This window comes from Megascapheus bottae, chromosome 22 (assembly GCF_031878675.1).
Source record: "Megascapheus bottae isolate mThoBot1 chromosome 22, mThoBot2.hap1, whole genome shotgun sequence".
NCBI lineage: Eukaryota > Metazoa > Chordata > Mammalia > Rodentia > Geomyidae > Megascapheus > Megascapheus bottae.
This window is the reverse complement of record NC_143530.1, coordinates 18,149,424-18,165,920: the sequence shown is the minus strand read 5'-3', so window position 1 is coordinate 18,165,920 and position 16,497 is coordinate 18,149,424.

Below are 16,497 nucleotides of genomic sequence, written 5' to 3'. Positions count from 1 at the left end.
AAAGGCACTCTGTGAGCTCCCAAAAGCAAATAGCAGCACGTAACAATGAATGGACTGTTCTAGAGTGGATTAAGACTGCAAGTATGGTCAAAAGTGGCCCAGAGCAAAACTTTCCTCAACCTACAAGTTAGGTTGGAGGAGATCCAATCTGATGGCTGGCTTACCATTACTATCTCCAAAAGCAGAGTCTTCCACCCAGGGCCTATGCCCACTACAGAGCTCCCTTTCCTATCCACATTCCAGCAAGAGAAGAAAAAAAAGAGCTAGATATGCCTGGTCAAAAGCAAAGTAAACTGTCTTCAGGCTGAATAAACAGCTGGGTCTTTCATCTTCAAGTATGGAAGTACAACTGGACTCATCAGACATCTGAGGAAATCCAGCACCGTGAAAGAGGCTAGACAAAGAGAATAATAAATTCCAAGAGAAACATGAGTAATTCAGGAGTCACTGGTAACAGACCTCTGAAAAAAATATCTAATTAGTCTACAGGAAGAAAGGACATCAGTAAGATTAAAAAGATAGAATACTGAAATAAAGGACATCAAATCTCTTATAAAATACTAAATTACTAAAAGAATATATTAGAAGTATTTCCTAGAATGCAAAATGTACTCACTTAAAAAATGGAAAATATAGAGACAAAAACTTCCTTCATACGTGGAAGCTAAACCTAAAAGTTAAGCATATTCACAAATACATTCATGACAGTGTGTGCATATGACATATACATATGCATATATATATGTGGTCATGTATGTGTTTGCATAGAGAGGCATGTTTATAAGAGTGCAACTATTCTGAGGAGGTTAGGAGGGAGAGAGAAAGGGAAAGAAAATGATAGAGGACTAATAAGAGAAAATTCATTACATCCTTGTATGAAGAGGACATAACAAAACTCACTAAAAGTTACCAAAGAAAAGTGAGGAGATGGAGAAAGAGAGTACTAGAAGGGTTTACACTGATTAAAGTACAATATATGTGTTGTGAAATACCCTAGAAAATTCTTTTGAACAATTAATATGCACATTAAAATGAACAACAGGAATATAAAACAGGTCCTATTAAGGAGTAAATACCAGTGGAGGTATAAATATGTTGGAAGTATTTTACATTCATGCATGAAATAGAACAATGAAATCTGGTGAAATTGGTTTAAGACGGGAATGGAGGAATGAGGGAAAACGGTAGAGAGATTGAGTCTAAAGGAGGTGCATTGTGTATTATGTGAAGCTATTTCTTTACTCTTTTAACCCTTTGTGGGTTTATTCCCTAGTGTTACTGTACCTGATTTTGGTACCTGGTGTACTGTATATACATTTATTTGTTTATTTGAATTTAGGAAGGGAAGGGAAAAACAAGATGATGAGACAAAGTACAAAGGGTGATTCAATGTAACAGCGATATTCACAAGACAATATGTTGGAAATGAACTTTACAACTTGGAAGAGGGTGGGGGAAGAAAAGTGGGAGTAAAACATGAGAAGGGGTAAATGTTCAAGAAGAAATGTACTCACTACCTTACAGATATAACTGCAACCTCTCCATACATCACCCTGACAAGAAAATCATTTTTTTAAATACTCTTAAATGTAAAAGAAGAAAAAGGTGTATATGTGATATATATATAGAAATGTCATCATGAAGCCCCTGTATAATCAATATATACTAATAAAAGTGTTTAAATAAAAGCTAGAGTCATACACATCTAATAAGCAGAAAATGATAATAGCACAAACAAGAAAAAAGTTATCAACAAATTAATAGAATAAAATTTCCCATGGCTATATCATAAAGTAATATACATATTGGGAGCTTCTGCTATGAGCTTCTGCTATATATTTTAAGTATTGTGAATTTTTTAAGTCAGATATACTTTTGTGGTAGTTTTAGGTCTAAGAGATAAAAGGATCCAAAAACCTTCCAGAGAGAACAACAGGCTAGCTATAGAATGACAAAAAGTCAAACTTGGAAAAAAGAGAGTTATGGATTCATGCAATAGATAGTAAGGTAGCTTTGAGTCCACAGAAAATGCATGTCATTCTCAAGAATCAAAACAAAATAGAAGCAACTCCAGGTGGAAAGCTACAAAATAAACTCTACCAGGAAATTATAATACCAAGTATTAAATGTGATTGGGAGATAATAATGATTGATAGACTATAGGAAATAGAAACTACTGAAAATTTGAGGTTCTAATTAAGTACATTCTATTTCTAAAAGTTTAGGAATTGAGATCATTGAAAACACACAGGAAAATGTACCACTAGTTCTAAGTGACAAATATGTCAAAGCTAAAATAAATCAATATTTTGTTTCCTCATTTTTAACTGTCTGTATCAAACCATGCCCAGAAATAAAAATCTAAATTATGACTATGGAATGGACTTGATTTATGATACATCTGAAAATGTGAAAATAAAGGTAGGGGTAGAAAAACCTGGAACATTGAAAGGAAGTGATAAAGATAATGGCAGGGGTCCTAACAGTCTCATCTGATTTAGTGAAGAGTTCAGGGTAATTAACTCAGTTTCCTTGGCTACTATAACCATAATGCTAAGGAAGGATCCACAAGTCCAGTGTCTACTAAGAACTCACTTCTAGCTGTGTCCTCACTTACTTTACAAGAAGTCTGGTATCCTCAAGCACACAGAGTGTCACTTGTCTCAGTCATGAGAATTCATGAGGGTTGGCCATTATGATCTGATCATCTCCCAACATCCCACCTCCATATGCCACTACATTGGAGAATAGGCTTCAACATACAAATCTGAATCATTATGAATATTCAATCTATGCTACTGTTAAATTAGCTAAAGATTATAGACGGAAGATTCTAGGGACTTAAGTTTATAATGGGCCACGGTAACAAAATTTCAATGAAAGAACTAAAAATAATACAACAGCTAATGGAAAGAAAGATTTAGAAGATTTAAGGAAGTAAATTAAAACTTCTTCTTTTGTACTGGAAATCCATCATTATCTCAGTTAATAAATAGGAAACAGTAACTATTTTGAGTTATGGAAGAAGCTACTGGAAGAATTTCAAACAGGAAGTGATAAAAGATGTTGCCTCTGTGGAGTCTGGGAAGCCAGGAGCCAAATGAAACTCTTTATTCACACAGTAAAAACTAAGTTTCTAGTTGTAGGAACTTCCTAGACGAAGCTTATATAGGCTTTGAATGGATCATCTCCATGGTTGTGTTCCATGCTACGAAAAGAATGATTTAAGCATTAGAGGATCTTGAAGAGACTTCTGAGTCTAAGGTTGTAGGAAGGACTCAAAGAAAGTAATAATCAATCTGAGTCATGAAATATGGTAGAAGTCAGTGGAGTGCTGCTCCTGGTAAGGGATTATTTAGAGGAAGGGTTTGTTTTATTTGGCCAAGAGAGTGAACAATTGGGAGGATGAGACAAGAGGTAACAATAGGTTCAAACTCACAGAACCAAGCGTGAGGCAATTGAAAGACCAGCAAGAAATCCCTTGTCCCAGAAGCAGCTCACAAGCCATGAGAAAAGGAGCAGTAGATGACAAGGACATCACAACACAAGCCTCAGAGAGGTCCCTAACCCAGGACTGCCATGCCAACAGGATTTTACCCAAGAGGGATCTGAGTAATGGCATGTTTCCAGGTGCCATCTGAGCAGATCAGCTTTGCCAAAGGAACCTGGAAGGCAGACCACAATAATCTGGAGTAGCAGAGAGTGAGTCAGAAGTAGACACAAAGTGACAAGAGAGTGGATGTCTGTCTATGCCTAAATCCTTAACGTGTGTGCATCAGCTTGCTCTCTAGGTCCCTGCCTCAATCCAAAACCAGTTTCAGAATCAAGCCCTGAGGAACTGTTTTGCTTTGTTGCTGTTTTCCCAGAAATGGAAAATGTCAACTAGAAGAGTTGGACAGTTCAGAATGTGACCTCTAACAAATGTCACTCCTTTATCATGCTCGTGGGTCCCCTCTCTACCTTTCTTTGTCTTTTCTTTTTGAGGTCTTTGGTCATTTGTTTTGCTGAATTATCTCTTCTAAAGTACTGCAAATGAGGTGAAACTCAAAAACTAGCAATGCAGAGAGAACAATCCAAATAACTAAGACATGAGAAGAGGGTAATGTGATAAATATTACTTTGCATTTAGTTGATCTAGTCTTAAAAACTTCTAAGGATAACTATATCACTATTCCATTTTATAAGAAAGGAAATAGAAACTTAGAAAGATGATATGCCCAAAGAGCTTGCTCAAGATAACACAGTCAGGAAGCAATCAAAGTACTATGCAAACCCAGGTAGCCTGACTCAAACGTTTCCCTATAAATGAGTTCTTCTAGTCAGAATTAGGAAATATATGCATCTTATCTATGCTAGAAATAGCCCTCATTAAGCATTTCTATCACAGAGTCTGCACATTCCCAAGATGCAAAATAATTGGTTGCAAAAAATTATGTGTACATATGTTAACCACTACCTGAGCATTTAGTCCAAACTATTGCAGGTAATAAAAATAAGAGTCTACTGGGTTTCCCTGCTGTGCTAATTTGCATGGAGCTTGAGTGCAAGATGGATTCAGATGGACATGTTTGCTTTCCTAGACATTTATAAGGGCAAATTTTCTAAGCCATGAACTATGTGAAGGTGGATATCACCTCTGGCACATATTTTTCCCCTACACCTAGCACTGTGTCTAATTCACAACGGAAGATCAATAAAAAGTCTGCTGAACTGAGGTCTTTGAGTTGAAGAAACTGCAATAATTGTTGTTCCCAATTAAACCTCCACTGGAAGGTAAGAATCCTATTCCTCATGCAGCTCCTGAGTGCCTTGCATACTTCAATCCATTCTAAAATTGTTGGATTTTAGACAAGAACCAGTGACTTGAAGTCCATGGAAAGCTTGTGGGTATTTATGTAGGTAAGCACCGCTCAGCTCTTTGCTGGGAGATGCAGAAGAGCACAGTGTTAGATATAGAGGCCCTGAAGAGGTCATGCACTGAAATCTTGCTGTATTAGGGCTGGGATTGTGGCCTAGTGGTAGAGTGCTTGCCTAGCATGCATGAAGCCCTGGGTTCGATTCATTAGTATAACACACACAGAAAAGGCCAGAATTGGTGCTGTGGCTCAAGTGGTAAAGCTCTAGCCTTGAGAAAGCCCAAGGACAGTGCTCAGGCCCTGAGTTCAAGCTCTAGGATTGTAAAAAAAAAATGCAAGAAAGCAATCTTGCTGGACCACTTTGCAAACTAGCCAAGTCATCAAAAGTGTTTGTGCCTTAATTTCCTCATCCATCAAGAATCATAGAAGCATATGCCCAGTGGTGTTAGTGTTGAAGATTAAATAAATTATGCATAATTTTTTACTAAAGCACTTGAAATGACACACGTTATTAGCTGGGTTGAGGCCTATTTAAAAATGCCCTCTTTAGAGCTCCAATAGAAGCACAAAACCGTCATTTGCCTGTGCACACATTTTCTTCCACCCCTACAGTCACCTTTACTGTTGAGTCTGAAATGATTTGGAACTTGCCAGACAGGACACTGACCTTTTCAACATCAAGTTTAATTAAGGCTGGTGAGTCGCTAAAGTGTGATGCTTCATGTCTTTCTATGTAGTTAGGTGAGAAAGATTTATTAACTCATTAAAATGTCTTGTTAGTTATTTTCAGCTACTCAGAATGACTGTGACTTCTAGTCAGGTACTTATCCCAGGAAAGACCCAGAATAGAATCTGACTTCATTGACTTCCTAAACTAGCAGCTGTGTCACCAGATAATATTACTCCAACAGCAGTGGAAAAAGCATGAACAAGCCTGGGGGTTCATTTAGATTCACCTGCTTCTAGTGCCACATAAGAAAGAGGCCATCAGTGTGCCAAGGTGAGGCTAACGCAGGCTACCATCACACCCTGCTTCTTCCTGCAATGGATAGTTAAATCTGAGAATCAGATTCCATGGAAACTTGGCTTAGCTTGGCCTTGCTTTCTGCAGTGACAATTAATCTGAAGCTCACCTTCCATTCTGTTCAAAACAAACCTCACCTTCTTCATCTTAACTCTTCAATTAAGTCACGATGGCTGATCCCCTCTGAGGAGACTCCCCTTTTAGAAGAGAGCAGAAATTCCTTCTCTGTGTGCATCCCCCAAATTCCCTTCTTATCCCCTAATTAGTGGGTGACAACACATTCCTATTTTTGGTTTCCATGTGCACACTTATGGGAAAGCAATTTCTAGTGTTTTCTGGTTTGATTAGAAGCAGAGGAACATGAATAACAGTTAATAATGAGCTGAGACAAAGCTAAATCCACTCTGTTGGATTTTCTAATTATGGAACTTCATGCGAATTGTTTACTTCATGTCTCACATAATTCTTGGATAAAAGGCAGACAATAACTAGTATCTTCACTGGTAAGGCTCTTCTCCATTTTTAGATGGAAGTTGTTTAAAAGTGTCAATTGTGTAATTAGTCACATGGAGACTATCGTTTTAATCATGGGATAGCTTACTATCTATCCATGCAGCTAGTTGTTGTTTCAAGCTCTTATAGGGACTGAGAGCCCATCACTCAGAGTGCCAAGCAGAAACTGTTATGGTTTGTTTTGATCACATTCTTTTGATGATGGCTAAGAATAAGAAGACGGGGAGGAAATGTCAAGTAAGACCTAGATTTTTAGCCAGGCACAGTGACTCATGCCTATAATTCCAGTTACTCAGGAGTCAGAGATCAGAAGGACCCACAATTCCAGTTACTCAGGAGACAATGATCAGAAGGCATGGCGTTTCATCTCAACCAACAAGGCAAGCATGGGTGAGACTGTATATAAGTAGGCTATGAGTAGGTTATGGAAGTAGGAAGATAGAAGCACAAGGTCAGCCAGAAAAATAGACAAGACCTTGCCTGAAAATAACATGAAGACAATAAAAGATTGTAGCTCATGTCATAGAGTATTTGACTAACAAGTGCAAGACCCTGTGTCCAAACCCCAAAAGAAAAGATAAATGATTTTCCTATAAAACAGACCTCTCAACATATTTCCACCATCATCCCCAGGTTCCTATTTAACACAGAAATTTCTAGCTTTTGAATACTGAATACTAAATAGGAAATTGAGGATGGTGCCCTCCAGGCCAGAGAGAGGAAAGTAATTTCCATAACAAAATAAAAAACAAACTCTCTTCCTAGGATATCTTCAGAAATTGGATGCAGTGACATGATTTTTAAACATCATCTCAATGGCCTTTATATCTGACTTCTAGAAATGAACAGCAAAGTTACATCTTCCTCATCTGAGTAATCCAATTCATCACTGATTCTGGACTAAGAGCCCACCAGTCAGAAATGCAAGTGGAAATGAACAGCCAGCCTGGGCTACAGAGCCTCAGAACCACCTGCCATACTCTCTGGCAGCTAGACTCACAACATTTAAAAGGCCTGAGAGCCTATTTCAAGCTCTGAAATAGAAATGGCAATTAGAGAACTTCCACCTAAGAAAAGCCCAGGGCCAGATGGATTCACAGCTGAATTCTATAAGGTCTTCAAAGCAGAGCTCACACCAATACTCCTCAAGCTCTTCAACGAAATTAAAAATGAAGGTACTTTACCAAACTCATTCTATGAAGCCAGTATAACCCTCACCCCAAACCAGACAGAGATTCATCAAAGAAAGAGAACTATAGACCTATTTCTTTGATGAACATCGATGCAAAACTTCTCAACAAAATACTGGCCAACCGTCTACAACAACTCATCAAAAAAAATTATACACTATGATCAAAGTGGATTCATCACAGGGAGGCAAAGCTGGTTCAACATACGCAAATCAATTAATATAATTCAACACATCAACAGGAGCAAGGACAAAAATCACATGATTATCTCAATAGATGCGGAAAAGGCATTTGACAAGATCCAACACCCCTTTATGTTAAAAGCTCTGGAGAAACTAGGAATCCATGGAACATTCCTCAATATAATAAAGGCTGTGTATGAGAAACCCACTGCTAGTATTACACTTAATGGTGAAAATCTAAAGCCATTCCCTCTACAATCAGGAATGAGACAAGGATGCTCACTCTCTCCACTCCTCTTTAACATAGTACTAGAATTCCTAGCCAGTGCAATAAAGCAAGAAGCAAGCATAAAGGGGGTCCAAGTAGGGAAAGAGGAAGTAAAACTATCCCTCTTTGCAGATGACATGATTCTGTATTTAAAGAATCATATAGACTCTACCCCCAAGCTCCTTGAGCTGATTCAAAACTTTGGAAGAGTAGCAGGCTATAAAATTAACCCTCAAAAATCAACTGCCTTCCTTTATGCCAACAGTGACAGGAACGAGGCAATAATCAGGAAAGCAATTCCTTTCACAATAGCCTCAAAGAAAATAAAGTACCTAGGAATTAGCTTAACTGAGAATGTAAAGGACCTATTTGATGAAAACTTTAAAACCCTAAAAAAGGAAATTAAAGCAGAACTAAGGAAATGGAAAAACCTCCCATGCTCCTGGATTGGAAGAATCAACATTGTGAAAATGACAATCTGGCCAAGGACTATCTACAAATTCAACACAATACCCATCAATATCCCAATGGCATTCTTTAAAGAAATAGAAGAGGCAATCTAAACTTTCATATGGAATAATAAAAGACCCCGTATAGCAAAAACACTTCTTAGCAGAAAGAACAGCACTGGAGGAATTTCAATTCCAAACTTTAGACTCTATTACAGGGCTATAATTATCAAAACAGCTTGGTACTGGCACAAGAACAGGCCTGAAGACCAATGGAATAGAACTGAGGACCCAGATATTAAACCACAGACCTATGGCCACCTAATCTTTGACAAGGGAGCCAAAAAAATAGAATGGAAGAAAAACAGCCTCTTCAACAAGTTGTGCTGGCAGGACTGGTTAAGCACATGCAGAAAACTAAAGTTGGATCCTTCTTTGTCACCCTGCACTAGAATTAACTCCAAATGGATCAAAGACCTGGAGGTAAAAGCTGACACACTGAAAACTCTACAGGAAGGAATAGGAGATACACTAGGCCTCCTTGGCTCAGGTCGAAACTTTCTTAATAAGGACCAAGAATCACAACAAATCAGAGAAAGGCTGGATAAGGGGGACTGCATTAAACTGCAGAGCTTTTCTATGGTAAAGGACATAGCTAGTAAATTAAATAGGAAGACTACAGAGTGGGAGAAGATCTTCACCAACCAAACAACGGACAAAGGCCTCATATCTAAAATATATCAACAACTCAAAAAATTGAATCACTCCAAAACTAAAAGTAACAACCATCCCATTAAAAGATGGGCCAAAGACTTAAAGAGAGTCTTCTCTGAAGAAGAAACAAAAATGGCCTATAGACACATGAAGAAATGCTCAACATCTCTGGTCATAAAAGAAATGCAAATCAAAACAACTCTAAGATTCCACCTCACTCCAGTTAGAATGGCCAGGATCAGGAAAACGAATAATAACAGATGCTGGAGGGGATGTGGCCAGGAGGGATCACTACTACACTGTTGGTGGGAGTGCAAACTCATTCAACCACTATGGAAAGCAGTATGGCAGTGCCTCAAAAGGCTAAACATAGAACTCCCCTATGACCCAGCAATTCCACTACTTGGCATTCACCCAACCATCCAGAAACAAGGGCATACTAAATCCACTAGCACAACAATGTTCATTGCAGCACTATTCACCATAGCAAAGATATGGAACCAACATAGATGTCCCTCAGTTGATGAGTGGATCAACAAGTTGTGGTATTTGTACACAATAGAATTCTATGCTGCTGTCAGAAAAAATGACATCGACCCATTTGTTAGGAAATGGAAAGACTTAGAAAAAATCATATTAAGTGAAGTAAGCCAGACTCAAACGAACTTAGGCTCAATGGTTTCCCTCATTTGTCATAATCAGTAGAAACCTTGGGCTCTACTAGCAGAGATCTGCAATAGAGCAAAACCTTGATATATAAGGCCATATAGTATGAAGCTAATTGAAAGGACCTCCAGGATACTGAAACAAAAGCCATATAATGAATGATTGTTGTCCTTAATGTACTATGTTATCTTTCATCTCCTTTGCTGTTTCTTGGGTATCTCATATTGTTACAGTATTTCACTTTGTTATCTGATATATTGAATTTATTTGTATTTGGTTATTTGAAATTTGATAGGGAAGGGGGGAAAACCAAGACGGTGGGTGAGTGGTGGGGGGGGAGGGTGATGGGTACCAAGACATGTGAAAGGGTATCAATGTATGTGAATTAATGCACCTTCTATCTGGCAAATATCATGTAACCCTTTTATTAATTACAATAAAAATTATTTAAAAATAAAAGGCCTGAGAGGAGGACAAATATTTCATTAATGGAAAATGTAACAACTTTAAAAACTGTACATCAATGTAACACATAAATAAGTACTGCTGACTGCTCTTTGTAGGAAGTCTGACTATGACCACTTCACAAATGTCCATGTTTGCATGATAAAAAAAATTCTGGTATACCATAGACATGATCTGTGCCTATTCTATCCACATAGTCTATAGGGTAGGGGTTAAGGACAATAATAATGAAGGCTCTAAGGTAACCAGAAAGACAATCCAACCCCTCCCCCACCCAAATTTGTACATGTGAACAGTTTATGAGCTGGGCACAGGTTACTCAAGCCTGTCATCCTGGCACTAAGTGGACTGAGATCTGAGGCTGTGCTTCAAATCCACCCCAGGTAGACAAATCCTAGAGAAATAGCCAGAAAAATATCTTAAGTAGAAGCATGTCTCAAGTGGTAGAATGTCAGCCTTGAGTATAATCACTAAGAGCGTAGTAAGGTCTTAATTGAAGCCCCAGTATGAACACACACACACACACACACACACACACACACACACACACACACACACAATCATCTGTATTCTAGTTAGTTCTGGTCTGGAGAGTGCACATCTCATAAGTGTCCAAGGCCTAGTAGCTAGAAGGCAGACCCAGAGGTTCATAACTCAAAACCCTAACAGAGAAGGACCTATATCTCTGGTCAGGTATGCCCTTTGTTTGTCATTTCATTCATGAGCCATCCACTGTCATCAATCCAGGCACACAGCTCCAGGCAGTTGGTAGAATAGAAAGCATATCTGTCTGTTCAATCCTGTGCCAGGTGAGCCTATCACTGATGGAATCATTTCTGCAAATCAGTTCTCTCAAATGCCAATGCTCCTCAGCAACCTGCTCACCTTGATAAAGGCACCCTTGAAGCCCTCAACAATTTCCCATCATTCACAGGAGACTCACACAGCATGCTGCCATGCCTTCCTCCATAGTCTTCCATGAGGCTGATAGCACTACTTCACTTTGTTGGGACTAGTGCTTTCTGCAACCTTCCGACAGCCATCCTAGTACCATATGTGAACTGTCTCCCAGTGCCTTTTCTGGGAACAAGCAGAGGTTACATGTGTCACCAGAGCATGCCCTCAAAAAGCGCCACACCTTTTATTGCACAATATTTCCCTCAGTGTTTGATCCAATATCCTCAAGTCCATTCTAGGCATGCCACCAGACGAAGGGTATTGTCTGGGAGTGATCTGCCACTAATGCTCTCAGAACACCTACTCCACAGATAGCCCCATACTCAGTTATTCCCCATAAAGGTCCTGATATCACCATAGGGCACTTACCCCAGGTTCTTAAATTCCAGGCTTGGCCTTCAAATCTGTATTTGAGTACAGAAGACTTCATTTAAATGCTAAAAAACACTTTCTGAATTTTCTACTTAGATCTAAACTACATCATTTTCTCTTTAATTCTTAAAATGCACTTACTGAAAGGAACCTGATTCTATAGTCTACTTCACAGTTTCTGTTTCTTCACAGAGCTCTGAATTCCAGAAAAACCCACACCAGCTAATACATCTCTTTTCACCCATGGACCACCACAGTTAACTCAAGTGACACTCAGCCATCACAAGTACCACTTGCTGGAGACTATTCAAATTCTATGACTCCAGGGAGAGGATACCTCCTGAAGTCAGGTCAGCAAGCTGTCCATCTTCAGAAATCAACCCAAACAGCTGCTCCTGTTTGAGATGGAGTTAGAGATCCATTTGTAATTTATAAGAGGAGCATCCTGAATAGGTACGGGAAAAAATCTGAGAGGACAGAAGAGACAGTAAAGCAAGGATAGGGCCCAGCTGAAAAGCAGCTGGAAGCATGGCCTCAGTGGTAGCATGTTTGCCTAGCATACACAAAGCCCTGGGTTCAATTCTTTGGTATGAAAAGCCAGAGGTGGTGCTGTGGCTCAAGTGGTAAAGCACTAGCCTTGAGCACAGAGAGGTTCAGGGACAGAGCCCAGGCCCTGTGTTGAAGCCCCACAACTAGCATAAAAGAAAACATTAATTTAAGAAAGTCTGTACATATGGAACAAAAAAACATAGGGCATGAATACATTTAAGTAAGTATCTTTCAAAGTTCCAAAAGAATACTATGGAAAAATATATGCACAAATAAATTTTAAACTATGAAAGAAATGAACAATTTTGAGAAAACTGACAATTTAATTCAACAAATGTTAAACCTGAGTAGAGATGACCAGTTAAAAAACAACTACACCACCTGGTGTGGTGGCTCACGCCCGTCATTCTAACTACTCAGGAGACTGAGATCTGAGGATCAAGGTTCAAAGACAGCTAGAGCACAAAATGACCTGAGACTCTTATCTCCAATTAACTTCTAGAAAATGGGAAGTGGGGGTTGGTTCAAGGGTAGAGTGGTAGCTTTGAGCTGAATCGCTCAGGGACAATGTCCAGGCAAGTTCAAGCCCAATGACCCACAAAAAAAAAAAAAAAGGTGGGGGAAAGAAGGAAAGAAAGAAAGAACCAAGACGGGTGTGGGGGGGGGGAAGGAAATGGGTACCAAGACATGTGAAAGGGTATCAATGTATGTGAATTAATGCACCTTCTATCTGGCAAATATCATGTAACCCTTTTACTAATTACAATAAAAAATGCAAAAAAAAAAAAAGAAAGAAAGAAAACAACTGCATTTTCTTCAACTTTAGACATAAGTACACAAAACCAGTTTGAGGTAATTCTATCAGGAATCAATCTCTCGAGAAAGAGATGGTCCAGACCTACGTACAGCCAAATACAATAATAATAATAATCAGGTAAAACATGTGTAAGAAATAAGCAAAATAGATTCATTTAATTTATAAACATAAATCCAAGTTTTTTAATCCTATTAAATCAAATCCAGAATCATGTCAAAATGCACATATGTATCGATTACTGTGTATATGACCAGTGGGATAATGGTTTAAGATTAGATAAAAAGTAACAATTCACAGCATTTAAAAATTACAAGAGAAAAAGAGTGAGAAATTTAATGGATGAAGAGTTTCAGAAATTTACATATAATTCATCCTTTCAGAGTTTTCAAATAAAACACCTCTTAGAAAATGGAGAGTAGCCAGTCACGGTGGCTTATGCCTGTTATCCTAGCTACTCAGGAGGGTGAGATCTGAGGATGAAGGTTCAAAGCCAGCCCTCGCACAAAAAGACCTGAGACTCTTATCTCCAATTATCCTCTAGAAAATGGGAAGTGGGGCTTGGCTCAAGGGTAGGGTGGTAGCCTTGAGCTGAAGAGCTCACGGACAGCGCCCAGCCCAAGTTCAAGCCCCATGACCCTCAAAAAAAAAAAAAGAATTTGAACAGAAACAAAGGTTAAATTTTTATTTTTGATTTTGGTAGTACTGGGATTTGAACTCAAAGCTTCATGATTGCTTGCTACACACATAGTCTATCACCTCAACTGTGCCTCTATCCCTTTGGCTCTGATTATTTTCCAGATAAGGGCTCACTTTTTGTTTGGCCTGGGTTGCAATCCTTTCATGTATCCTTCCCACTACAGCTGGAATGAGGGAGTTGATAGATAGGTATACACCTGGCTACTGATTGAGATGAAGCTTCAAAACCTCGTTAAACAGGCTGAGCTCAAACCACAATCCTTTAGATTTCAGCCTCCTGAGTAAGTAGGATTCCAGGCATGAGAGCCACAAAAACACAGTTTTTTAGATAATACAATTCCCTCATTAAAATCCTACACAAATTACAAATGCCCTTAAAAAAAAAAGAGTTCAACAAATGGCTGAATATAAAACCAATTTGCAGACATCAACAGGATCTTTAGGTATCATGAATAAATAATTAGGAGACATTTTTAAATCATCCCATTAGTACTAAAGCCACAGAACAAAATATGGTAGAGTAACATGATGTTAAAGACCTTTCCAAGAAAACTATACAAATGTTTGGAAGAATTTCTGGAAGCATTTTTTTAAGATCTAAATCAATGCGTATTTCAAATTTATAAACAGACCATTTGAATGTTATTTTTTTAAACTCTAAGGAATTTGAGTCAAAATCTTAATGGTGCTCTTCACAGAAACTGACAAGTTGATCTTCAAAATTTATATCAGGAGGAATAAAGATCACTGAGTAATGACAGGGATTAACTGAGAAAAACTGTGGGAAGGGGTGACATTGTCCAAAAAGAAATGTACTCATGATCAGACTTATGTAAATGTAACCCCCTGCATATCACCTGTATAGCAATTTTAAAAGAGAGAGAAAAGGAAGAGAGGATCCCAGAGTTTGGCAACAACCATAAAGATTCAAATGTAAACATCTATTAGAGGTAAACAAATACAAAGAAACTGAAGCTGGCTGTGTTGCAGCCAAGAGCTCCTGCTGGAAAGTCATCCCATTTTTTTTTTCTTTTCCCTCCCCGCTTCTTTTTTCCCCTTACTTCCCTCCAGCCAATCAACCTCACCAGCAGAGGCAACAACATACCTATGATCCAGAAGCTGAATTTCAGAGCTGGATAAGGCTGTCACTAGAACTTACCAGGAACTCTGTTTTCAGAGATAAAGCAATTCCAGGAGGTAACTACAAAAGCCTGGCAGGGCCTCCATTCATGGGAACTTACTCAGTAATGTCTCTAAGCTGAATGACTTAGTGGGTACCTACTGCCTGTGATGGGACACAAGAGGTCCTCTAACGCTACCCTACCCCACTCCTGGAATTTCCATGGGACCCTTAACCCCAAGAACAGCCCACCAGGAACGGATTTGGCAGGTCTCTAATGTATACTAACAAGACACAGCTGGGGCTTCTAAATGCCTGCAAGAATGCATTCCCATGCAGCTCCTCTAGGGGCGTGTGCCCAGTCTAGCCTGTCCATGCATCCCCAAGAAGGACCCTGCCAGCCAACCACAGTGCCAGTGCTCTGTGCCCAGTCAGTCCCCCAAACCCATCATTGCATTTCCAAGCAGGACACCAGAGGCCACCTACATCACTGAGGTGAAAGGGTCTGCGACAGCTGGAACTAAAAGCCTACATGGGCACTCCCTCACCAGTTGGCCTGCAAACAGCATTGACGGTTGTGCCCTGAAAGCCCTCTGGGGCACCCCCACATGAGACATCCCCACCCATTATGCCTAGGGTTTGTGTTTAGCTAGCCCCCAAAGCTCCTTAGTGCTTTCCTGGGCAAACACCCTCACCCACGGTGAGATCTAGGCCTAGCTGACCCTGGAAGCCTGCCTTAACATCCCAGCATGAGACACCACCAATAGCCCACAACATTGTAGTTCACACCAAGCTAGAACCAGCAGCCCATACAACTGTCTCTGTGAATGACACCTTTAGTGCCTGGCACAGCACTCTTTATACCCAAAAGCCTACCCACATTTCTCCAGGGAACACAAATGACACAGTACACACAAGAAAACCACAGCCCAGTTCATTACCACTGAAGCTAATACTTAATCTTAATTGTCTCCACAAACTCTGAACCCAGGTGGATATGTCACAGTGAAAGATCACAAAATTCATGAGCAATCAAGACAACAACAAAAACCAACTACTCAGGGTTAAATTCTAGTGAGAGCAAAGAAAAAGAGTGGGAGAACAAAAGAACTATTAAAGCAATGATGAAAGAACTGGCTGATTACAAAGGCACATCCACAAACAAATAGAATACAGGGAGGAAATGATGAAGAAAAATACAAGATGATATCAACAAGAAGACAAACTTTATATACCTCAATGAAGGAAATGAAAGAAAATTAACAAGGAGACAGACACTATGAGAACTGACATCAATAAAGAGCTTGGAAATATATAAGACTCCCTATTGCAAACCACACCTGAAAGCATGGGCAATAGAATAAATGTAGGAGAAAACAGGGTATCAGGAGTTGAGGATAAAGCAGGGGAGTTAGAACAAAATAAAATCAAAGGCATGGAAAAATACTTAGAACATAAAGAGACATTTAATAATTGGCAGACTCAGATGAAAGATCAAATCTACACATAATTGGCCTAGATAATAGAGAACAAATAAAAACTAAAGGCATCCAAAAAGTTACCTAAAAATAATAACAGAAAACTATCCTGATCTCAGGATAGAGAATCTCACCCACCTGATAGAGGCATACAGAACTCCAAGCAACAGTATCAATATTT